Genomic DNA, 26,142 nt, shown 5'->3' on the forward strand with positions numbered 1-26,142 from the left:
CATTTAAAAGTATTGTGTATATTTTAACTCTGTTTTGTTGAGTTCTTATAAATACGTTTACACAAGACCAGTTCGTGTTTTGTTCCCCAGTAGGACAAAGATAAGTCTACTCGCTTATGACGCCGAAATCCGGGGTTTGATCCATGGCTGTGCTCTAAAATAAACACACAACTAAATTAATTTTATTCACTTGAAGAGAACCAAATATCAGAATACAAAAACATTTGCGACCACCTTTTCATATTTTCGACAACACCATACAAATAAACCCTCTCATGGCTTTCTTAAATATTTAACGATTATTAATACAGAGTCGAATGTAAACAAAATAATTTATATTTATTTGGGCTAAGTGAATATTCTAAAACTCGATATTTTCTCTAAATGCATGTGTATCATACAGTGTTCTTCTATTTGTGAAGTATCCATGTTGATATGGGTGTACCAAATGACACCAGATGGATACTGGCGAAACGTCGTTTTGATAATATTTATATTTGTAATTATTCCAGTTTGTAGTCAAATAAAGCACGTTTCACTAGTACAATTTAAACATTTTTGGAGTTCGTGGATATTTCTGAATGTTATATCTCTGTATTGTTTGAGAAAAAGTCGTTGGTATACATAAATATTGTGTAAACTACGTTTATTTGTAGCAGTATGAGATTTTTTTATAATTACTTCAGGGACGGTATTCTGGATTTATTTGTGAAAAAAAAACTTGAATTTGCATATTTGTTTGGACTACATCTAACTTGTTTAAGTTGGTATTGTGAACATAAGGGATATGAAACTTTCTGTATTAGAAGATTTAGTCACTGCTTATAATGTAATAGCCTTAGTTTCAGCTATTAGCATCAGTTAGATTCGCAATTTTACTCTACTACCAATTAGGACTTATGCTTTTCTTTAGCACCCAGAAAATGACGGAAATACTTACTCGTATTAGAGATGAGTGTACTCACCTACCAATAAAGCACGTTTCTATGAACTATCATGGTCTAGAGACTAATTAATACATTTACATTTGCATGACACATACATGAATTGGGCATTTGTTAGTGTTTGGAGTAAACATTTTATTTTAGTTCATAGTGAGATGCAGCATGTATAATGCATCTTGTTCAGATGGCTTTTCCTGATTGGACGACACATTTCAACTTAAAATGTTTGCTCAACTATTTACTCATCTCAGGCTGAGTTGGTTTATAGTTTTCAATAGTGATTTTTGTTGTACACAGACATGATTTTTTAACACTTCTTTTCTTGTTTCTGACTCGTGAACTTACCTGATTAACCTACTACACATTATTAAGTAGGAATATTTCCTGAAAGAATTAGAGAACAAATACGAGATGATAGCAAGAGTAAGAAAAGTTAAACATGTTGTTAAGCCTACCAATAAAACCGAGCCTGATCTAAATCGGGCTGAAAACTTAGCATTTAACTCATGGCGGTGAAAAAAGATACCCAAAGAGTAGGAGTAATCAGTGTACATCCCAATCATAATCTCTAATCCACAGCACAATAAAATAATAAAAAACAACCAATTCCTTAAGACAATATTGCCATTCACGCTCTATTCAATAGATCACTATTACATCTTCTGGGAACATTTACCATTATCTCAAACTGGTTCACAAACTCATAGATCCACAAATTGCCTCAACTGAGTTACATCATCCCTCTAAGGCCAGGGAGTGTAGGTATGTATAGGAGCCCTCACTACCGAAGGATCTTTGATCATCTTTACCATCACCAGCGATCACCATCTAGCAGCCCCTAGAAGATATCCAAAGACCAATATCAATTAGGCTTAAATAGTATGTACTGTAACAGAAAAGTAGTAATGTCATAAACAATGCATCATTATCGACTGAACAGAGACCTAGTTTTTCTGTTAGTTGAAGATGAACTGTAAAGAAGGCCCACTAGTATCTAACATCAGTAGTAGGCCAAGAAGAACGACATCTCTTGGATGAAATAGAGGTCCTTATGAAAAATACTCAGAGTGCTAGAGCAGCTGCCCAGAAGATATCTGCCAGAAGTGGATGGGGTATGAGGAATTCTGCTGATCTTCTAAAGTGTCTGAATTTTTCTTAAACGCTAGTTTCGTATTCCAATCTAGATTTGTTTTGCTTGCTCCTGTTAATTCTAATTAATACCTTTTCCGTATGTGTTTCATTTTCTTACGATTACTTTCAATCTAGCTTTAGGTTCGCTCTGTTATTTAGTTCCACAGTAGTTTAAATTATTTTCACTTCTATTTTATATTAAATTTGATCAATTTTTAATTTTATATAATATCGAAATAGGTGATAGTGATTTACACAATTTCAGTTAGTTTAAATGTTTTACTCTATTTTATAAATTTCACTCATTTTTTTTATGATTTTCTTCTGTGATATCCTGAATTTAGAACTTATTTTCGTCTTGGCTTGATATCTGACATAGCTTGGTTATTCAGGACATTCGCAGGACGCAGGCTTAGACTCCGTCACCAATCACGTTTTCCCTTTCAACCACAGGGTTGCTATAATGTAACGTTAATCCAACCCTTGGTTAAAAGTTTGTTTGTTTGTTTTTGAATTTCGGCAAACCTACACGAGGGTTATCTGCGCTACCCGTCCCTAATTTAGCAGCGTGAGACTGAAAAAAAGGCAGCTAGTCATCACCACCCACCGCCAACTCTTTTACAAACGAATAGTGGGATTGGTCTTGGCAAGCATGTTTGGTGTGACGAGAATTCGAACCTTCGACCCTCAAATTACGAGTCGAATGCCTTAACCATCTGGCCATAGTAAACAATAAATCAAGAGTAGACTAGCCCCAGTATATAACTTTTAAATTAAGGACAGTTAATCCTGCAGTATTTGTGCGTTAAGTTCAACAAGTAAACCATGGTTTGATGATGTATTTAGTTTTAATCTTGCACCTTTATTTAATCTCATTCAAATTAGAACCGTATCCAGTTTTTAATTCGTGATCTTGTTTAGCTTTTCATCTTGCGCTGTGAAAATATTGGTATCTGGGTTTCCTCTTTCTGGTTTGTTTATTTCATTGTTTTTGGCTTATTTTTACGTTATTTGGTTTATTTATTTACTTTTTAGTTTATCTGTTGGAGTTTGCATGTTAAGTTTATTTTGTCTCTTTACGTAACTGTCATAAGTACAATCTAAGTACAATTATAGCTTGGATTTCATGTTAAAAATTCAGGATAAGGCTTAAGAAGATTCTGAAATAAGGAACTTGTTACACTTGCAAGAACTGTCATAACTAGAGAGGATGTATCTTCATTCAGATATACTGAAGTAAATTACTTTACATTTTCATAGAGATATTCTTCATAAACTGGATGTGAAAAGTCACACTTTTCTAGTAATTCCCTATCTTATACTAAATACATATATACTCAACGATTATTCAGTGTGGCTCATACCTGTTTAACCATGTGTCTTGCCCTCCCACACACTTATTTCAAGAAGTTATTCAGTTATAAACTGGCAGGGGAACAGTGTTTGACTTAGGTTAAATTTTCACATGTACGTCAATGAAACTGCACGAAGAGCTTAACAAAATGGGAGAGATATTTTCCTCTTACAATTGACCAAAAACATCTTAGCAGTGATTAAAAACACTTCATTGGTTAACATTTGACTACAATACTACATTTTGCTTAAACGCTAAAGCCATGAAAATTTAATGCATTGTCATACTTGTGTCTTTTCTAACCTATGTAAAGACTTGAATTAACTTTGGTGTTCAGACAAACCTATTCTGAGTATAATGTTGACACACTTTGTTCTTCCTTACACATTATGCTCAGATTATGTCAACTAAAAGTATGTTATATATCGATTAGATTAATGGTTGAAACATGTTTGATCATATACTCATGGCATTATTATTATTTGTGTTCTAAGTTTTTCTCCTTCAGTTTATTAAACTCCTATTGTTACTGTTATGGTGTGTTTTTTTTAGTGACAAATCGTCTTGTTGACAGAGACAAGTTGTTCTACAAATGGTACTTTGTAAAGCTAGTCCGCTACGGTAAGAAAATGAGAACTTAGCTATAAAAACTTGTACTCTTTTCAACTTACCCACACAGAATACATCCTTGAGGTAAACTGTTCACGTTTCGGTAATTGACTGAACACTCGAGCTAACGTAGATGACTTCTGTAGCTTAAGAGCTAGTGAAAACCCAGATTTTCCCTAACGAAGAATGTGTCAGATTGATAAATGAAATGATGCTGTGAAATGTAGGCGGATCCAAGCTGCCGTAGACACCATGAAAAACCATCAAAAAGCTTGCCGCCTGCCCGTTAGGAAGGAAATGATAATTTTGTGAACCGAACCGAGGTGAAGTTACCGTGGCCCTGCGGGAAGAGTAAAAGGGAAACAGTTGAGGCGGTCGAGACAGCATGTCCCCTGCCTCACCTAGGTATGCAGAATGACCGCCGCCTCTAGCAACATACTGGTCAGCTTATGAAAGAGAAAATTAGCTTGGCTTTCCAGACTGCTTGGTGCTTGTCAGTAATGGTACGTAGAAAGCAGGAGAGTAGGAAGGGGAGTTTCCCAGGTGAGATAAACTGCTAGAGTCTTTTGTAACTAACTTAGTTTGTAATAACCTTTCACACTTGGGTTTGAAAAAACAACCAACGCACTGTTCTAGAATATCACTAACCCTAATAAAAATATATTTTATCATCATACTATATTCCTCTGGTTCTATAACGGAAATCTAAATTTCGTCCTATGCATATTTTAAAATTATTTTCTTCGTTTCAGGACCCTTAACAACTTGGTGTAGTTAAATTTCCCAATTTTTACCATGATAAAGAGTTATTCTCAGCACTTTCATCAGTCCCAAAATAAATTTAAGATAGCAAAGTGTCAACTTTCGCATTTTTTTAACATTAGTATAAAACGTTTCATAGGCACCATTCTTTCTTTTAGAATCCCGGTTTTCCAATGGGCACATCAGTGGCTAATTAGTATATCTTGGCAGATAATGTAACGTGTTTAGTTTATTTCCATAACGTGATGTTGTCAGCTACGTTTATAAAAAAAATAGTGTCATCTAAGTTAAAAACATAATCTATTGACATCTTCTGAACAAAATTATGATAAAGAATCAAGTAGAAGTCACAGCTTTGTGAAACTTCCAAAACAAAATTAAGATTGAGAAAACAAAATTGAATTTATTAAATATATTGTTTGATATTATCTTTCTTAATATGACATATTCAAAATAAAAACACTTATTTGTCTCGTGTTCACACTTGGACATATTTATGACAGAAACATACGTCATATGTCATTCTCACAGATTTTGTTCTTAAGAAAAACATTGAGGTCTATAGAAACATCTTTCTTTATAATAATTCATATATGTAAGTTGATTGAAGCACGTGTCTGTGATCTACAACGTATGACAATAATTATTTATACCAATGCTGGGTGGGATTTTTACCTCTGGAAAAACCTATAAAAATACAGTCTAGTCATCACCTTATAACTTAACTTCATTCTAGACATTCAATATTTGCTCTTATCAACACAGTTATACCACTTTAATGGGGAATCAATAGTGTGTGACGGTCATTTTGGATTTGGTGAATTATGAGGACGTGAGTCTGCTAAGTCCACCGAAAAGAATCGAACCTTTGATTTTAGCGTTGTAACACTAACTTAAGATGAGTGCAAAATTTGGTGCTTTTAACAAATTCGTAAAGCAACCTGATTATTCAGGTAAACAAGAAGTAAGTATAAGAAAAGCTTCGTATTTATTTTATACTGTTTGCTTAGTGATTCTGCCTTCAAATATACTATAATATTTTTTCATATTAATACAGTTTCGTTAACTGTGTTTGTGCTGGACCCACCACGGGTATCAAAACCCACATTTTAACGATTTAAATGTGTGGTAACGAAATAAATTATTTTTCTTGTTTACCAAACCCAAGTTTACCGACTTTTTTTTAACATCTAAATAATACCATTCCTTTAAAATGTATTTAACGTTTATATTTAGTTTTCATTATAGAATTAAAATAATTACAAAGTTAATAACATTGTAGCTTTGTTTAAGAAACAACAACCAGCCAATAACAATAAGTGAAATCAGGAACCTTAAAATTAATGAAGCCTCACTATATAAATAAATAAATACATATATGTATAGGCATATTACGTGGAACTGCTTACGTACCGTATGGGAACAACCGTGAGGTCTGTATACAAGGTCATTAGAACCTCTTTGCCTGCTTTATAAACTGTGACCTTGAAATTACTGTTAAGGTCAAGGGTAGTTTTTACGGGAAACGTTGTGAAGACGGTAGAAAAGAATTTGTTAATTGTTTAACTGAAACTAATTCTACATGTTGAAATACTCAGTATTATAAATTAATTTTTGTTTGTATGTAAATGTTGAAATCATGCGTGTTTATTCTGTATAAAAACATGACACAGCATTTAATTGAAGCTTAAACAAACCTTTATTTTCTATGCTTTCGAAACACTACACAGTTTGGTTTGAATTTCGCGCAAAGTAACGCGAGGGCTAGCCATCCCTAATTTAGCAGTATAAGACTAGAGGGAAGGCAGCTAGTCAAGACCACCCACCATCAACGCTTGGGCTACTCTCCTACCAACGAATAGTGGGATTGACCATCACTCATGACACCCCCACGGCAGAAAGGGCGAGTATGTTTGGTGTGACGGGGATTTGAACCATTGACCCTCAGATTACGAGTCGAGTGCCTTAACCCACCTGGCCAGCCGGGCCAAGAAGGGAAGGAAAAGGTAGTTATTTTGAGATAACAAAAAGAGATGTAATACACTGTAAAAGCGCTTGAGTAAACCAACTGGCCATGCCGGACCACTAGAGAAAGAACCAAACACAGTTCATGAGAAAAGTCATTGACAATTCTTACTCTTCGGTCTGTTATAATGTTTCAAACATTAAAAATTGCAATAGTTTTGGTCCTAATAATTGAACGTATTCCCTATTCACTATCATTTAGTTAGATTTTATTTAGTAACATATATGCATTAACTATAATTACAATTACACAAGTAAACCACCTCGACATACAGCATTTGGAGTTTGGTCAGAAGGACGAATAAATGGTTAACGAAAATCTAACGATGCAAGTGTGAAGCCACGTAAACATAATATCGGTGAAATAAGCATTGAAACACCGCTACTCAAATACAATCTAAACAATGATTTATTGTTCGACGTAAAACTGTGTTAGACATTAATTACACGGTTCCTCTTAGACTTGGGCTACAAAGTTATTATGCTGGAACACAGAGACATTACCCTATCTCTACAAAAACATTACATTAATTATATATTGTACATGAAAACAAGTGCCACATTACCTTGTTATGCCAGTATAAACCAGTTAAAGTCAATCTGGCCCGACAGATACTATCGAGAATAGTTACAACTACCTAACTAGGCAGGTGTTGCCTTCCTGAGAGGTTGATTACTCGTGGTCAAAAATGAACTTCAATAGATACTGAAACCAGTAACTAAGCGATATTGTTGTTTTTAAAACAAAAAGAAACTAATAATACACAAGGGTGGAGTTGATATTGAAAAGAAAGAGCTTACAAACCACTGATCCAAAAACATAAACAGAAAAGAAACTTTTTAAAAGTAAAATGAATGTGAATTAGACAAGATAAAATAAAAATAAAAATATAATCATGTTTATGCTAAAAAGACGTACATGCAGTAATAACAAAAATATAGCAATTAGTACACTAAAACAGAAATCAGAATTCTGGCACGTAAATGTTGCAGGTTGACACATAATTTCCTACAAATAAGGAAGCAGAAAAAGGAACATAAGATCCATACATAGCAAGAAAAACAACATGAACTTATTTTACACTGAACTTAAAGTACCACAGACATTTTCAAACTATAATTATAAATCAGTCAACATAATGTTGAGCAGTGAAAATATGTTCAACATTACACAGAAACATAATAAAATATTCTCATCAAAATTAAGGGTTCGATTCCCCTCGGTGGACTCAGCAGATAGCCTGCTGTGGCTTTGGTTAGGCCCAGCATGGTCGCGGGTTCGAATCGCCATTATACCAAACATGCCTGCCCTTTCAGCCGTGGGGGCGTTATATAGTAACGGTCAGTCCCACTATTCGTTGGTAAAAGAGTAGCCCAAGAGTTGGCGGTGGGTGGTGATGACTAGCTCCCTTCCCTCTAGTCTTACACTGCTAAATTAACGACGACTAAATAAGACAGCCCTCGTGTAGCTTTGCGCGAAATTAAAAACAAAACAAACCAACTCATCAAATCCAAAAGTAAAACCATCACGCAGTAATTCAAAATACAATTAATATCAAATAGTACAAAGAGAAATTTCGAGTAACAATACGTCAGATCAATATTTAAAATGAATTAAACTGAGTATTTTGAAATACATCTATGGAATAATCATTGAAAAAAGGGTTGACAGAACACCAACAAAATTATTTCAAACATAATTTTACAGAGAACTCAAACAAATGTACACCACGTAAAATAAGCAACAGATTTTCTACTTACGCCATTTTTATCACATTATAAAAGAGTCAGTGACTTATTCCTGTAGGAATGCGTTACAGGTGACTTATTATCATTTGAGTTATCAGATGTGTCGAAGTCAGGGTCCTCATCCATGGTGAGGTTATGCCTAAATAAATCCAGTTGTCATAATACCTCCACTTCTACAAGATACGCACCATAGTGTAGTTATATGTATAAATTGAGCTGTTATTCTAATATCAATATATTATATACATATTAGTTTGCCTTTAACAATGTAAACTAAACTATGATTGTTCCTTGAAAGGTTTCCTAAAGCCATCTGGACAGGACATCTGTTTTAACCATTCGCATCACTCAACAGTAGTATATTGTCTGTCAGTCATTCAGTAGACATTAAAATGGCGTCACATGAGCGATGCTTAACGTTGCCCTTTGTACCGTTGTGGAATCAGTAACACGTGCGCATCTCGTGATTCAATAGAAGAATTGTGCGCTCTGGAAGCTACAACATAAAGTGTCATATTAATTTCAAAAACATTAAATAAGTATATTTGTTACTCTTATTTGGTTTCATTTACTCTTGAAACAGAACATTTTTCAGGGACCCTGCAGAAGATAGGTGATATTTGATGATTACTTAAGCCTTATAATAGTCACATTATAAGACTCCAATTCGGATTAGTTAGAACTGATCACGTAATTTGCTTACTAAATACAAGAAAAAAAAAGAAACAAGGGTAAAGTTAGAAAGAGATTTAGATGTATAATATAAAATAATTAAAACTTGGTTACTTGGTGGTAAGACCAACAGCAATAATTATTTTACGTATGTTGAGTCTTAAAGTGAGGACTGGACTTTTAAAGTTTTTTTTGTTGGTTTTGTTAAAGACTATGAAATGTCTGAGATTTTGAAAATTCTCTGTTTGTTTGAGAAGGAGTATATTAGCAATATTCTTGACCCTGGATATTCAATGGAGAATATTAGGATTCACTTAAATACCTGAATAAAGTTCATATTAAATAACCACTTCGTGGTAATATGAAAGATTAATATTACACAAAGAACCAGTACCAGACAATATTTTCCTCTGTTTCAAAAGAGGTAAAAAACAAACAAAAGATTGTTGTTGTTTTTGAAATTTCGCACAAAGCTACTCGAGGGCTATCTATGCTAGCCGTCCCTAATTTAGCAGTGTAAGACTAGAGGGAAGGCAGCTAGTCATCACCACCCACCGCCAATTCTTGGGCTACTCTTTTACCAACGAATAGTGGGATTGACCGTCACATTATACGCCCCCACGGCTGAGAGGGCGAGCATGTTTAGCGCGACGTGGGCGCGAACCCGCGACCCTCGGATTACGAGTCGCACGCCTTACGCGCTTGGTCAAACATAAGAAGCGCAAACGTTTTTCCTTTCATCTTTTGGTAGGTTAATAAGAATATGCAGGCACATAAGATTGAAGAATTACTAACATCACTCTTTTCAAAGATAAGAGTTGCAATGGAAATTATTGACTAATTAGTCTTCTGTATCCGGAAAAGTTCTAGGGCTATGATAAAAGAGGTTTTGCAGAATTTGCTAGCAAAATATGATATCATAGAAGACAGTAAGTATTATTTTACTGAAAGTATATTTTCCCTTACTAACATGTAAATTTTTCTAATAGCTTTAACACGTCATCCAAGAAAATGTATAGTGTGATTGTGATTTTTGTAACCTTTCAAAAAGCTTTCGAAAGAGTTACACACAAAATATTAGTTAAAAACGTCACATCGGTTAGGACTGGAGGAACATTAGTAAATTAGATCATAGTATGGTTGGATGAGAGAAAATAAAACCTTGTTATTGTTAATGCAGGTTGGACACTTGTTATTAGTGGATGTTTCAGGTTTCGGTTTTTAGGGGCATAATTATTGAATTCGTAAAGTTTGTGATTGATATTAAACTCTTCAATAATCTTATTTGTATTGAGAATGGTGATGTAGTACATAATGGTTTTCATCAATTAGTTACTTGGACAAATAATTATCAACTATCAAATATCGTGCATTTGGCAGAAAATAGTCCTAGCAGCGAAAGTACTCAAATAATGCAATAAAACATTCTATTCTTCATAAGTAAAAACGTAGGAAAACAAATAATATATTTCATTAGCTGTTATCATTACTGTTTTAGTTTTAGCTTTGACCTAAGTAAATAGCTTGCTTTGATCAGAAGTTATTATTAACAATTTGTATAACAACTTTAATTTAAATAGAAACCCACTGAGCAGCATTACTGGATAAAATAAAATCTTAACATAGTTATGAATAAGTCATCCTAGATATCGATAAGTACCCTGTGACTGTTGTCGAAACAAACAGAATTTTTAAGATTAGTTTAGAGACATCCTGGTTACAAATTAAAACGGATAATCTTGTCTCTATACAAATCAATAGTTAGGCTTCTCTTGGAATATTGTGTATATTTTTAGTTTCCGTATCTAAGAAAGAATAATCGACTTATTAAAAATTATTCAGAAAAAGACCGCGAGGATGATTCAAGGGACGAAAAGTTTATCTGTAGACGTATTGTAGCTTGTCTGATGGAATAAGCTGACGTTGGCACAAACAGAAACGGACATTTTCCAAACGTTTAAAATTTAAATTGATATTTCCTGAAAAATAAAAGGTGGGTTTCTGTTTTTAATTTTTCTTAAGGATATATGTTCAAAGACAGCCTTGAGGCATCAAACAGCCCCATATTTTTTTTTTTTTGTTATATTACCAATGAATTCACAGTGAAGTCTAAGTTAAGGCATTAGGCCTACGTACTAACAGTGTGGGGGCTGACTAATGATTCTTTTTGGGTAGTATGGTATTAGTATATAAAGTACTTACTTTAAGATACCAAATGTAATAAATATTTAACTAGAATAAAGAATCATTACTAGTGTTCGGTAAACCATGTAACTAAATAAGAGAAGTGTTTATTTATGTCATCTTTTTAAAGTATTCTATTATAATCCTGTAGTTGTTAAATATTTTTGCTGTGTGCAACTAATCCTAATGTATATCTGTAGTTATATCAGTATTAATTAATCAGCATATTCTAACGTTAGATTAATCCACGACTTAATATAGAAGTATAAAATACATAATATTAGTTACATTTACTAAAACTGAAAGGCTGGTTAGATTAACAATCGAGATATAAGTCTAGTAAAACATCAGAACATTTAGCGGTGGCTCAGGAATAAGCAAGATGAAATTTATATGGTGTGATACAAGTGAAAATTTGATAAATTTTGAAACTATGACCTTGATTGTTTAGAAGGTCACAGGATGCTTCATTTGCAAAACATACGCACTTCAGGATAGGTGAGAGTTTGATAAAGATTTATCCATTAGAGAGAAAGCAAATACCAAAGTATTAGCAGAAATGAATTGCAACAAAACAGAAAAAACGCGACAGTTTTAGCATAAGAGTGAGAATTGAAATGATGAGTTTACAAAGATGGCCGCTAGTCCGAAGAGAGTTTGGGCCACTGAAACAGGTTTTATTAACATCCAAGTACTAATCTGAAAAAAATTAAGCATTTGGCTGCTTGCATAAAGAAAGCGAGAGATGTCAAGTAGTTTATATAATAGGAGATTCTCTATATAGGCAAACGTTTTTAAATGGGGAGCGAAGAAAGTGTTAAAGATACGATTTTCTTCTCAGATGCCAAAGGACAAGACGTCATAGAGCGTACTGATATACAGATATAGTGCATAAAGAAGAAAGCGATATTGGACATTGTTAATCCAAACAACTCCTTAGAAAGTATAGGTGAGTCATCCCGAGGTTTGGGGTTAAATAAAAAGGGTGTAGCCCTTACGGAAGCACTTCCTCAGGCTAGTTTCAAAAACTGAATTAATTGGCAAGCTCCAAGGTTAAAATCGAAGGTTATTATGGATGTTCTTAGATCATTGATCATCTCGTTAACAGCTGGGTAAGTCGACTAGATTTGTGAGCTAGTTTTCAGAGTAAGGATGAACTAAATGCCAGAAAGAGTTTCACTTTAATGTTCAGAAAAAATCTTTGGAGAAACTCTATAGGATTTCATTATAAGTAGTTGATGAGAAAATTTGGGAACAAAATAACTGACAGAATATTTGGGGAGAAGAATAGACTGGAAAAAGTTGTGGAAAATAACAAGTTAACTGATAATGTATCTCAGTTTGTTGTTTATTGTTGTTAACCTAAAGATGACCTAGGAAGGTCGAAACGTTGTTCTCTGCTTAGCAATAAAAGTATCAATACCCCTACCAGCCGTCCTGTGATACATTTTTTTCAAGTGGGTTTGTCGTCATCAGGAAGTTAACTGACAGTTTTAAAAATAATTCTGTCAGATTCAAAGACAAGGATAGTAGTTTCAAGAACAAACTTGGTTTTCATTATTCTAATATTATACGTTTTGGGTAAGTTAGAAGATAACGATATAATGCAAATTTATTTAAAATGAATTATTAAATAGCACTGGAAATTTTATACGCTGCGGTACTTTCTGACTGAGTACGTTAGAAGCTTGTTTGTTTTGAATTTCGCACAAAACTACTCGAGGGCTATCTGTGCTAACCGTCCCTAATTTAGCAGTGTAAGACTAGAGGGAAGGCAGCTAGTCATCACCACCCACCGCCAACTCTTGGGCTACTCTTTTTACCAACGAATAGTGGTATTGACCGTCACATTATAACGCCCCCACGGCTGAAAAGGCGAGCATGTTTGGCGCGACGGGGATGCGAACCCGCGACCCTCAGATTACGAGTCGCACGCCTTAACACGCTTGGCCATGCCGGGCCGTACGTTAGAAGCGATAGTCAATGTTTTAAATCTATATGAGCTACAAAAAAGGGTTTCGATAGTAGAAAGTTTTAAACTATTAATTATTACAATCCGTCTTCTTAAAGACATCGTTTCAATAAGAAACTGTATAATGGCATTAGGGATGCCAGTAATAAAGATGGTGATATAATAATCATAGTAAACTTTACGTTTTAACACAGTGATTTAAACCATATAGTTTCAAATAGCAAAGAAAGAATGTGTCTAGCAGCGATTAAGGAATTTGTTCGATACCAAAGAGATATGTTAGATGCCACAAGAATGTGCTGGATACCAAATGGTCAAAAGATCAATCTGCAATATCTGTTTACTTGTTTTTGAATTTCGCGCAAAACTACTCGAGGGCTACCTGTGTTAATTGTCCCTAATTTTGAAATTTTACAACAAAGGAAAGGCAGCTAGCTAATCATCACCACCCACTACTAACTTTTGGGCTACTCTTTACCAACAAACAGTGGGATTGGCTGTAAATTTTTAGGCCCCATGGCTAAAAGGACGAACATGTTTGGGAACGGAATTCGAATTCGTGACCTTCAAATGACCAGGAAATATATTAGGTTATCCCAAAAGTAATGTCAGTGATGTCCGAAAAATTTAATACAGAAAGTGCATCATCATTCTATCTTTGTAGAAGGCATTAATGACTAAAATATGTAGTAGGACGTGAATAAAAATGTTCAGACAAATAAAAGAAACTAACTCAACTCAACTTGTTCAGATCATTAATCAAATAAACTCTTATGAAGATGATGTGTCTGAGGAGCACATTAGGCATATAATGTTTTATGAGTTTAATAAAGGTAAAAGAAACTACATGAAACATTCAAGGTAGTTAAGGTGCAGGTTCTCTCAATGAAAGAAAATGTCGAAGGTGGTTTCAGAAGTTCAGATCAGGTGACTACGGTTTAAGTGATGCGCCACGTTGAGGTTGTTCTGTTGAGTTTAATGATGACTTGCTGCTGGCTGCACTTGATGAAGATTGTGCTGTAACAGTTGAAGAACTAACACTGAAACTTAATTCAACCCATTCAACAGTTCACCGTAATCTGCAACAGCTTGGAAAGGTGTCAAAACTTGAAAAATGGGTCCCCCCATGATTTGACAGAAGCCAACCTTAGAACAACAGTAGATATTTGCCCTTCTCTGCACTCTAGTGAAAGTAACTCAATTTTTTTTGACAGGTTAGTGATTGGAAATGAAAAATGAATATATTATAAAAATGTTAAGTGCTGCAGATAATGGCTCAGTGCAGTTAAACTGGCTAAAGCATATCCCAAAATGGACCTTCACCCTAGGAAAGACTTGTTAAGTGTTTGGTAGGATATTGTTGTGTCGTTGCTACTCAATATAACGATTACATCAGATTTCTGTTGTCAACAGTTAGAGTGCGTGAATGTTGCACTGAAAGAAAAGAGGCCTGCTTTGATGAATCGTAATGGTGTTGTGGTACACCAGAATAATGCACAAAGTCATACAGCAAGGATCACATCTGCAAAGATTGAAGAGCTATATTGGGAAAAACTTCCACATCCTCCTTATTCTCCAGACCTTGTCTCATCTGATTATCATCTTTTCCAAAGTTTGCAGAACTATCTTGATGGAAAAGAGCTTGGAACACATGAAGATGTCAAAACTACCCTCTCTATATTTTTTCCTCCAAATCCCAAGCATTTTATATAAGTACTGTTCAGAAACGTGTGAATCGTTAGCAGGAAGTAATTAATAATAATGGATTTGTTTGTTTGGAATTTCTCACAAAGCTACTCGAGGGCTATCTGTGCTAGCCATCCCTAATTTAGCAGTGTAAGACTAGAGGAAAGCAGCTAGTCATCACCACCCACCGCCAACTCTTGGGCTACTCTTTTACCAACAAATAGTGGGATTGACCGTCACATTATAACGCCCCCACGGCTGAAAGGGCGAGTATGTTTGGAGTGACGGTGATTCGAACCCACCACCCTCAGATTACGAATCGAACGCCTTAACCCACCTGGCCTTACCGGGCTTTCAAGATAACCCTGTTTCTGGACAGTAGAATCGGATATCAGCAAAAATCATGTGTTTCTTAGGTAAGGTATATTTTATTCTTTCTTTAATGTTACTGGAATCAGCAGTGATTAGAATGTTTAAAAGATATATTATAATTATTATAATTTTTTATTATAAAGATTAGTTTACATTATTCGCTTGGTATATAGATTTAGGACTAATAAAAATGTTCTCTAGTGGGACAACAGTAAGTTTATAAACTTGCAACTCTAATATACGGGATTTGATTGCCTAAGGTGGACAACAGAATGTCCAATGTAGCTTTGCTTTAAAACAAAAAATGAACGATCATCTTAAGAACGTAAAGTCTTATGGTTAAAAATATCGTCAAATGCACAGTTATCCAGCTGATAAAAAAATATATATTTTAATCTTTATAAGTAAGAACATAACAAGAGTACATTTAATTATAGCTGCTCACATTACTGTGTTGATAGTCAATTATAATCTATGTATGTAGGTTATTTTGATCAAAGGTTAATAATATGTGTGTGTTTTCTTATAGCAAAGCCACATCGGGCTATCTGTTGACCCACCGAGGGGAATCGAATCCCTGATTTTAGCGTTGTAAATCCGTAGACTTACCACTGTACTAGCGGGGGATTAAGATTAATAATAATGATTGTTCTAATGAGAACATAACGGGAGAAACCTTAGACAAACACCTTAGAAGTTTAAATTGATAAATAAATGCTTTAGGTAATATGGGAGAGTTGAGAAATAAATGTTTAACTTGCTATTAGTTTGTTTTTATAATTAAATATGTTAAAGGTAAGCAAAACGTTAAATACGAATTAAGATCTTTAAAGGACATCGATGGTCCATGATTTTGTTGTAATATGTCAGACAACTAAGTTGCTTAGTTGTTTGTTTCTTCTTTTTCTACAATATAAAGTTTACAGTATTTCTGATCTAAGCATTTTTTTTCAAAAGTATTGGAAATGACCTGATTCACACAGGTATTAATCCTTTGATAATAAGATAAACATTTGAGCGATTAAAGAGTGTTAAAGCACAAGACCCAGGCTGTGTTTTGCCCAGATTGTTAATGGAGGTCAAATATCAGGTAAATAAGGTTCGTTCTTTCAGTAATGGCCTGGCATGGCTTAGTGATTTGGCTGGAACCCCGTCAATGAACACACTTGTCCACTAAGCTATCAGGGCTTTATATTGTTACAGACAGTTGTTAACCTCATAGTTGACGCTGGATGACGTTGACTGTCATTTCTAAATTAGGGACGGTTGGTGCAGATGGTTCTCCAGTAATTTTGCACAAATTTTGACAGATGAAAACGCTCTTTCATTTTTGGTAAGTCAATAGACATGAGGATTGGAGAACTACTGACATCACTTCCATTTTTAAAGGAAGTGGTAAAAGTTTTCACGAAGATCGTGGAGCAATTAGTTTTACTCCTGCATTTAAAAAAAATTATAGAGCGTTTTTTATTCGTCATGGCGAAAGGGGTATGGACGTGGTGTAATTACTTTTAAATAACTTTTTCTTAATAATACAATCAGAAGAAAAGCTGGCAAGATCAGATCGGCAAAGGTTAGGAACATTTGTTTTATTTAATTGGTGGATGACAGAAAGCAAAAAAATTGTTATTAACGGAGTCCAATTAACTTAGGCCACTCTTGTTAGTCGTGTGATTCGGAAATTTAATAATTCGGGCTTTTCTTTTTTTGATATTCATAAAAGTATAATTAGCGAATTAGTAAAGTCTGCCATTAAACTATTGACTATATCTAGCTGTAATGAAGATGTACAGCATGAATTGGATTTAAATTTATCTAAATTTAAATGTATTAAATTTGGATTTATTTAAACATTTAAATAGATGTTTGAATTGGATCTCTTGATAACTTGGACATTTAAATAGGTGTGATTGAATTGGATCACTTAATTACTTGGACATTTAAAAGGATGTGTTTGAACTGAATCACTTAATTACTTGGACATTTAAATAGATGTGTTTGAATTGAATCACTTAATGATTTGGACATTTAAATACATGTGTTTGAATTGAATCACTTAATGATTTGGACATTTAAATACATGTGTTTGAATTGGATCTTTTGATAACTTGGACATTTAAAAAGATGTATTTGAATTAGATAACTTGATAACTTGAACATTAAATAGATGTGTTTAAACTGAATCACTTGGAGATTTAAATACATTTGTGTGTTTTGTTATAGCGAAGTCATGTCGGACTATCTGTTGAGTCCACAAAGGGAAATCGAACCTTTGACTTTAGTATTATAACTCGAAGAATTACTACTGTACCACCGGGGTACTGACAAATACGGCATTTTGAAGATAATACACTTTGGTTATCATAATTTGAATGGAACACTAGATTGTAAACCACTTAGAAGAGTGATAGAAGAAAAGGACAAAATGGTTTTAAGGAAGCCACTCAAGCCTTTTAGGCTGTGCTTTATAGACAATAATAAAAATAATAGAATTTATTAAGTTATATATTTCAACATTTTCATCGCAAATAACACATAGTTATCTCTCTAGGCTATTCAATATTTAGCTCTTACCTGGAATATTCCAAAGAATTTTAATTTTTTAATCAAGAAAGGGTACTGATTTATTGGAAGAGGTTCAAAGAAGACATACTGAGGTGATTCCAAGAATATACTAAAGTCTGTAAATGTATTGCTCCGTCAGAACAAAAAGTTAAGTAACGATATTAATGAAGTTTGCAACAATGTCGAGGTGAACAACTTAATAATTCTTGTTATTTCTTTATTCTAAATTAAGAGGACAAAAAGACAAGTTTCATATTTGTAAAACATAGTGTGAACCTGGTTTAGACAGTACCGTCTCTATGTCTTCCTGAAAAATCAGAGTTTAATTATTAATTTATCCCATCGACGCCATACCTTTACTACTAAAGGATATGTGTTATATCTTTACGTGTATAAACTATCACTACATGTTCATTTCGCGAGATACAAGTCTTCCAGTGTAGAAGTTACACTATCATGTCACGAGATACAATTAATGTATCTTCATATATAGTCGTCCCCCGCTGGTACAACGGTAAGTCTTCGGATTTACAACGATAAAATCAGGGGTTCGATTCCCCTCGGTGGACTTAGCAGATAGCCCAGTGTGGCTTTGCTATTATAAAGCACACCCACTCATATATAGTTAGGGACTGGAACACAGAACTAAAAAAATTAAAGCACAGCAGGGTTTACTACAACAATACCGATTGTGATTTTTGTAACCTTTCAAAAAGCTTTCGAAAGAGTTACACACAAAATATTAGTTAAAAACGTCACATCGGTTAAGACTGGAGGAACATTAGTAAATTAGATCATAGTATGGTTGGATGAGAGAAAATAAAACCTTGTTATTGTTAATGCAGGTTGGACACTTGTTATTAGTGGATGTTTCGGTTTTTAGGGGCATAATTATTGAATTCGTAAAGTTTGTGATTGATATTAAACTCTTCAATAATCTTATTTATATTGAGAATGGTGATGTAGTACATAATGGTTTTCATCAGTTAGTTACTTGGACAAATAATTATCAACTATCAAATATCGTGCATTTGGCAGAAAATAGTCCTAGCAGCGAAAGTATTTTATTGCAAATAATGCAATAAAACATTCTATTCTTCATAAGTAAAAACGTAGGAAAACAAATAATATATTTCATTAGCTATTATCATTACTGTTTTAGTTTTAGCTTTGGCCTAAGTAAATAGCTTGCTTTGATCAGAAGTTATTATTAACAATTTGTATAACAACTTTAATTTAAATAGAAACCCACTGAGCAGCATTACTGGATAAAATAAAATCTTAACATAGTTATGAATAAGTTATCCTAGATATCGATAAGTACCCTGTGACTGTTGTCGAAACAAACAGAATTTTTAAGATTAGTTTAAAGACATGTTGGTTACAAATTAAAACAGATAATCTTGTCTCTATAAAAATCAATAGTTAGGCTTCTCTTGGAATATTGTGTATATTTTTAGTTTCCGTATCTAAGAAAGAATAATCGACTTATTAAAAATTATTCAGAAAAAGACCGCGAGGATGATTCAAGGGACGAAAAGTTTATCTGTAGACGTATTGTAGCTTGTCTGATGGAATAATCTGACGTTGGCACAAACAGAAACGGACATTTTCCAAACGTTTAAAATTTAAATTGATATTTCCTGAAAAATAAAAGGTGGGTTTCTGTTTTTAATTTTTCTTAAGGATATATGTTCAAAGACAGCCTTGAGGCATCAAACAGCCCCATATTTTTTTTTTTTTTTTGTTATATTACCAATGAATTCACAGTGAAGTCTAAGTTAAGGCATTAGGCCTACGTACTAACAGTGTGGGGGCTGACTAATGATTCTTTTTGGGTAGTATGGTATTAGTATATAAAGTACTTACTTTAAGATACCAAATGTAATAAATATTTAATTAGAATAAAGAATCATTACTAGTGTTCGGTAAACCATGTAACTAAATAAGAGAAGTGTTTATTTATGTCATCTTTTTAAAGTATTCTATTATAATCCTGTAGTTGTTAAATATTTTTGCTGTGTGCAACTAATCCTAATGTATATCTGTAGTTATATCAGTATTAATTAATCAGCATATTCTAACGTTAGATTAATCCACGACTTAATATAGAAGTATAAAATACATAATATTAGTTACATTTACTAAAACTGAAAGGCTGGTTAGATTAATAATCGAGATATAAGTCTAGTAAAACATCAGAACATTTAGCGGTGGCTCAGGAATAAGCAAGATGAAATTTATATGGTGTGATACAAGTGAAAATTTGATAAATTTTGAAACTATGACCTTGATTGTTTAGAAGGTCACAGGATGCTTCATTTGCAAAACATACGCACTTCAGGATAGGTGAGAGTTTGATAAAGATTTATCCATTAGAGAGAAAGCAAATACCAAAGTATCAGCAGAAATTAATTGCAACAAAACAGAAAAAACGCGACAGTTTTAGCATAAGAGTGAGAATTGAAATGATGAGTTTACAAAGATGGCCGCTAGTCCGAAGAGAGTTTGGGCCACTGAAACAGGTTTTATTAACATCCAAGTACTAATCTGAAAAAAATTAAGCATTTGGCTGCTTGCATAAAGAAAGCGAGAGATGTCAAGTAGTTTATATAATAGGAGATTCTCTATATAGGCAAACGTTTTTAAATGGGAGCGAAGAAAGTGTTAAAGATACGATTTTCTTCTCAGATGCCAAAGGACAAGACGTCATAGAGCGTACTGATATACAGATATAGTGCACAAAGAAGAAAGCGATATTGGACATTGTTAATCCAAACAACTCCTTAGAAAGTATAGGTGAGTCATCCCGAGGTTTGGGGTTAAATAAAAAGGGTGTAGCCCTTACGGAAGCACTTCCTCAGGCTAGTTTCAAAACTGAATTAATTGGCAAGCTCCAAGGTTAAAATCGAAGGTTATTATGGATGTTCTTAGATCACTGATCATCTCGTTAACAGCTGGGTAAGTCGACTAGATTTGTGAGCTAGTTTTCAGAGTAAGGATGAACTAAATGCCAGAAAGAGTTTCACTTTAATGTTCAGAAAAAATCTTTGGAGAAACTCTATAGGATTTCATTATAAGTAGTTGATGAGAAAATTTGGGAACAAAATAACTGACAGAATATTTGGGGAGAAGAATAGACTGGAAAAAGTTGTGGAAAATAACAAGTTAACTGATAATGTATCTCAGTTTGTTGTTTATTGTTGTTAACCTAAAGATGACCTAGGAAGGTCGAAACGTTGTTCTCTGCTTAGCAATAAAAGTATCAATACCCCTACCAGCCGTTCTGAGATACATTTTTTTCAAGTGGGTTTGTCGTCATCAGGAAGTTAACTGACAGTTTTAAAAATAATTCTGTCAGATTCAAAGACAAGGATAGTAGTTTCAAGAACAAACTTGGTTTTCATTATTCTAATATTATACGTTTTGGGTAAGTTAGAAGATAACGATATAATGCAAATTTATTTAAAATGAATTATTAAATAGCACTGGAAATTTTATACGCTGCGGTACATTCTGACTGAGTACGTTAGAAGCTTGTTTGTTTTGAATTTTGCACAAAACTACTCGAGGGCTATCTGTGCTAACCGTCCCCAATTTAGCAGTGTAAGACTAGAGGGAAGGCAGCTAGTCATCACTACCCACCGTTAACTTTTGGGCTACTCTTTTACCAACGAATAGTGGGATTGACCGTCACATTATAACACCCCCACGGCTGAAAGGACGAGCATGTTTGGCGCGACGGGAATGCGAACCCGCGACCCTCAGATTACGAGTCGCACGCCTTAACACGCTTGGCCATGCCGGGCCCTACGTTAGAAGCGATAGTCAATGTTTTAAATCTATATGAGCTACAAAAAAGGGTTTCGATAGTAGAAAGTTTTAAACTATTAATTATTACAATCCGTCTTCTTAAAGACATCGTTTCAATAAGAAACTGTATAATGGCATTAGGGATGCCAGTAATAAAAATGGTGATATAATAATCATAGTAAACTTTACGTTTTAACACAGTGATTTAAACCATATAGTTTCAAATAGCAAAGAAAGAATATGTCTAGCAGCGATTAAGGAATTTGTTCGATACCAAAGAGATATGTTAGATGCCACAAGAATGTGCTGGATACCAAATGGTCAAAAGATCAATCTGCAATATCTGTTTACTTGTTTTTGAATTTCGCGCAAAACTACTCGAGGGCTACCTGTGTTAATTGTCCTTAATTTTGAAATTTTACAACAAAGGGAAGGCAGCTAGCTAATCATCACCACCCACTACTAACTTTTGGGCTACTCTTTACCAACAAACAGTGGGATTGGCTGTAAATATTTAGGCCCCATGGCTAAAAGGACGAACATGTTTGGGAACGAAATTCGAATTCGTGACCTTCAAATGACCAGGAAATATATTAGGTTATCCCAAAAGTAATGTCAGTGATGTCCGAAAAATTTAATACAGAAAGTGCATCATCATTCTATCTTTGTAGAAGGCATTAATGACTAAAATATGTAGTAGGACGTGAATAGAAATGTTCAGACAAATAAAAGAAGCTAACCCAACTCCACTTTTTCATATTATTAATCAAATAAACTCTTATGAAGATGATGTGTCTGAGGAGCACATTAGGCATATAATGTTTTATGAGTTTAAAAAAGGTAAAAGAAACTACATGAAACATTCAAGGTAGTTAAGGTTTAGATTCTCTCAATGAAAGAAAATGTCGAAGGTGGTTTCAGAAGTTCAGATCAGGTGACTACGGTTTAAGTGATGCGCCACGTTGAGGTTGTTCTGTTGAGTTTAATGATGACTTGCTGCTGGCCGCACTTGATGAAGATTGTGCTGTAACAGTTGAAGAACTAACACTGAAGCTTAATTCAACCCATTCAACAGTTCACCGTAATCTGCAACAGCTTGGAAAGGTGTCAAAACTTGAAAAATGGGTCCCCCCATGATTTGACAGAAGCCAATCTTAGAACAACAGTAGATATTTGCCCTTCTCTGCACTCTAGTGAAAGTAACGCAATTTTTTTTGACAGGTTAGTGATTGGAAATGAAAAATGAATATATTATAAAAATGTTAAGTGCTGCAGATAATGGCTCAGTGCAGTTAAACTGGCTAAAGCATATCCCAAAATGGACCTTCACCCTAGGAAAGACTTGTTAAGTGTTTGGTAGGATATTGTTGTGTCGTTGCTACTCAATATAACGATTACATCAGACTTCTGTTGTCAACAGTTAGAGCGCGTGAATGTTGCACTGAAAGAAAAGAGGCCTGCTTTGATGAATCGTAATGGTGTTGTGGTACACCAGAATAGTGCACAGAGTCATACAGCAAGGATCACATCTGCATAGATTGAAGATCTATATTGAGCTATATTGGGAAAAACTTCCACATCCTCCTTATTCTCCAGACCTTGTCTCATCTGATTATCATCTATTCCAAAGTTTGCAGAACTATCTTGATGGAAAAGAGCTTGGAACACATGAAGATGTCAAAACTACCCTCTCTATATTTTTCCTCCAAATCCCAAGCATTTTATATAAGTACTATTCAGAAACGTGTGAATCGTTAGCAGGAAGTAATTAATAATAATGGATTTGTTTGTTTGGAATTTCTCACAAAGCTACTCGAGGGCTATCTGTGCTAGCCATCCCTAATTTAGCAGTGTAAGACTAGAGGACATAGTGTAAAACATAGTGTGAACCTGGTTTAGACAGTACCGTCTCTATGTCTTCCGGAAAAATCAAATGTGAGTTTAATTATTAATTTATCCCATCGACGCCATACCTTTATTACTAAAGGATATGTGTTATATCTTTACGTGTATAAACTATCACTACATGTTCATTTCGCGAGATACAAGTCTTCCAGTGTAGAAGTTACACTATCATGTCACGAGATACAATTAATGTATCTTCATATATAGTTGTCCCCCACTGGTACAACGGTAAGTCTTCGGATTTACAACGATAAAATCAGGGGTTCGAGTCCCCTCGGTGGACTTAGCAGATAGCCCAGTGTGGCTTTGCTATCATAAAGCACACACACTCATATATAGTTAGGGACTGGAACACAGAACTAAAAAAATTAAAGCACAGCAGGGTTTACTACAACAATACCGAAATAATTATTAAACTAAAGGTCTCTCGAGATTAATATGTTAGTTTAAGAGACTAGGTAGCTAAGAAGTAAGTTTATTTAGTATGTTATTAGGCTCAAAGCTAAACAATGTGCTGTCTGTGTAGCGCCTGCCACGAGCAATGATGCCCGCTCTTTTGTGTCTGAAGACATAACGCTAAAAATAAGTGTTATATAGAGTTACTTATACGATGGGACAAGGTAGCGGGTTCGAATCTCTGTCATATGCTCGCCCTTTCAGCCGTGGGGGTATTATAAAGTTACAATCAATACCACTATTCGTTGGTAAAAAAGTTGGCGTTGGGTAGTGATAACTAGTTCACTTCCCTCTAGTCTTACACTGCTAAATTAGGAACGGCTAGCGCAGATAGCCCTCTTATAGCTTTGCGCGAAATCTAAAACAAACAAACAAACGATGGGACAAAATTTTAATCAAGTTTGTTTTAAGACCATTTGATATAAAATTGAAAAAATTAAGTACTGACCAATAAAGGTCTTTTTTGCGGTATATCTCACATTGAAAGTTATCGTTATTATTGCAAACTAAAGTGTCCAGAAATGGTCCTTCTTATGTTCAATAGTGTTGTTAAGCTTGCCATTCATAAACTCGAAACACTGAGCTATCTGATCATAAAGCGTGTTTAAAAGGTAAAAGTGTTATCCACTATATACAACAATAAAGTGTCCTCTACTATATAGAACAATAAAGTTATTCATTGTATACTACTACAAAGTGTTATCTATTATATATGACAACAAAGTTGTATCCACTACATACAAAAATAAAGTCTTACCCACTACATACAACAACAGTGTTATCCACTGTGTACTACAATAGAGTGTTATCCACCAGATACTACAATAAAGTATCATCCATTATATACTACAGTAAAGAGTTATACAACAAAGTATTATCCCCTCTATACAACAATAAAGTGTTATCCACTATACAACAATAAAGTGTTATTCACTGTATACTACAGTAAAGTGTTATCCACTATGTACAACAATAATGTGTTGTCCGTTACACATCACAATAAAGTCTTTTCCGCTATGTACAACAAAGTGTTATCTACTATATACAAGAATAAAGTGTTATTCACTGTATAGTGCAATAAATTGTTATTCACTATATACTACAATAAAGTGTTATCCACTGTATACTACAATAAAGTGTTATTCACTGCATACTGCAATAAAGTGTTATCCACTGTATAAAACAATAAATTGTTATCCACTATATACAATAAAGTGATATCCGCTATATACAACAATAAAGCGGTTTGAGTTATTTCTTGGCTGTCTCCTTATAATTGTTTTTCATGATAGCACAAAATGAATAATAAAAAAGTTACCAACAAGAGAACTGTAACAAAAGCTAACGGTGAAATCATTAGTTTGAACGTAAATGTCGCCATATAAAAGAAAATGGGACTTTTCCGTAACAAAGTTGATCAGTTAACAAACAAACGAATTTATAAATTGTCAATTTGTCATAGCTGTTGTTAAGAGCAGACAAGTACTTTACCTGTATAATCTCTTCTGATGGTATGTTTATGTACAGTGACTCACCATCAAAGCATACTAAAAACACAAAAACTTGAGAACGCCCACCAGATGGACAGTATTAGAACAAAAGTATGTGACAATATTGTACATTTTGAGATCTTGTCAAAAACCTTCGTCTAGGAGAAGAAGTTGGTTTAATAGATGTTCAGGCCTCGAATAAATAAAGTAGGCTTACGTTATAATTTGTAAGCTACTTTTAATGTTATACAAAGGTTCTTAATCGTGTTTTGTTCAAATATATTCAAATTTTAAATTTGAATCTGTAATCAGAGACACCTCTGCACATTGTTTCCTAACACTTGCATAATTAAATTCAGAAACGATCCACTTCTGTCTGTGTCAGGATGAAGATTCTTATAAGGATCCAAAAGAGTCAGGCTCATCCCTGTTGTTGTGATCCTTTATACACGA

The 26,142-nt window shown here is 34.1% G+C and overlaps 1 long non-coding RNA gene across 1 annotated transcript in view; it reads right to left on the reverse strand.

Moving 5' to 3' along the window:
• Positions 1 to 1,550: 1,550 nt before the first annotated feature.
• LOC143239763 (uncharacterized) overlaps positions 1,551 to 26,142 on the reverse strand; it is a 54,209-nt gene continuing 29,617 nt past the window's right edge. Inside the window, exon 2 of the long non-coding RNA XR_013021353.1 lies at positions 1,551 to 1,782. This is a non-coding gene — a long non-coding RNA (uncharacterized LOC143239763). The remainder of the gene's footprint in view (positions 1,783 to 26,142) is intronic.

This window comes from Tachypleus tridentatus, chromosome 2 (genome assembly GCF_004210375.1).
Source record: "Tachypleus tridentatus isolate NWPU-2018 chromosome 2, ASM421037v1, whole genome shotgun sequence".
NCBI lineage: Eukaryota > Metazoa > Arthropoda > Merostomata > Xiphosura > Limulidae > Tachypleus > Tachypleus tridentatus.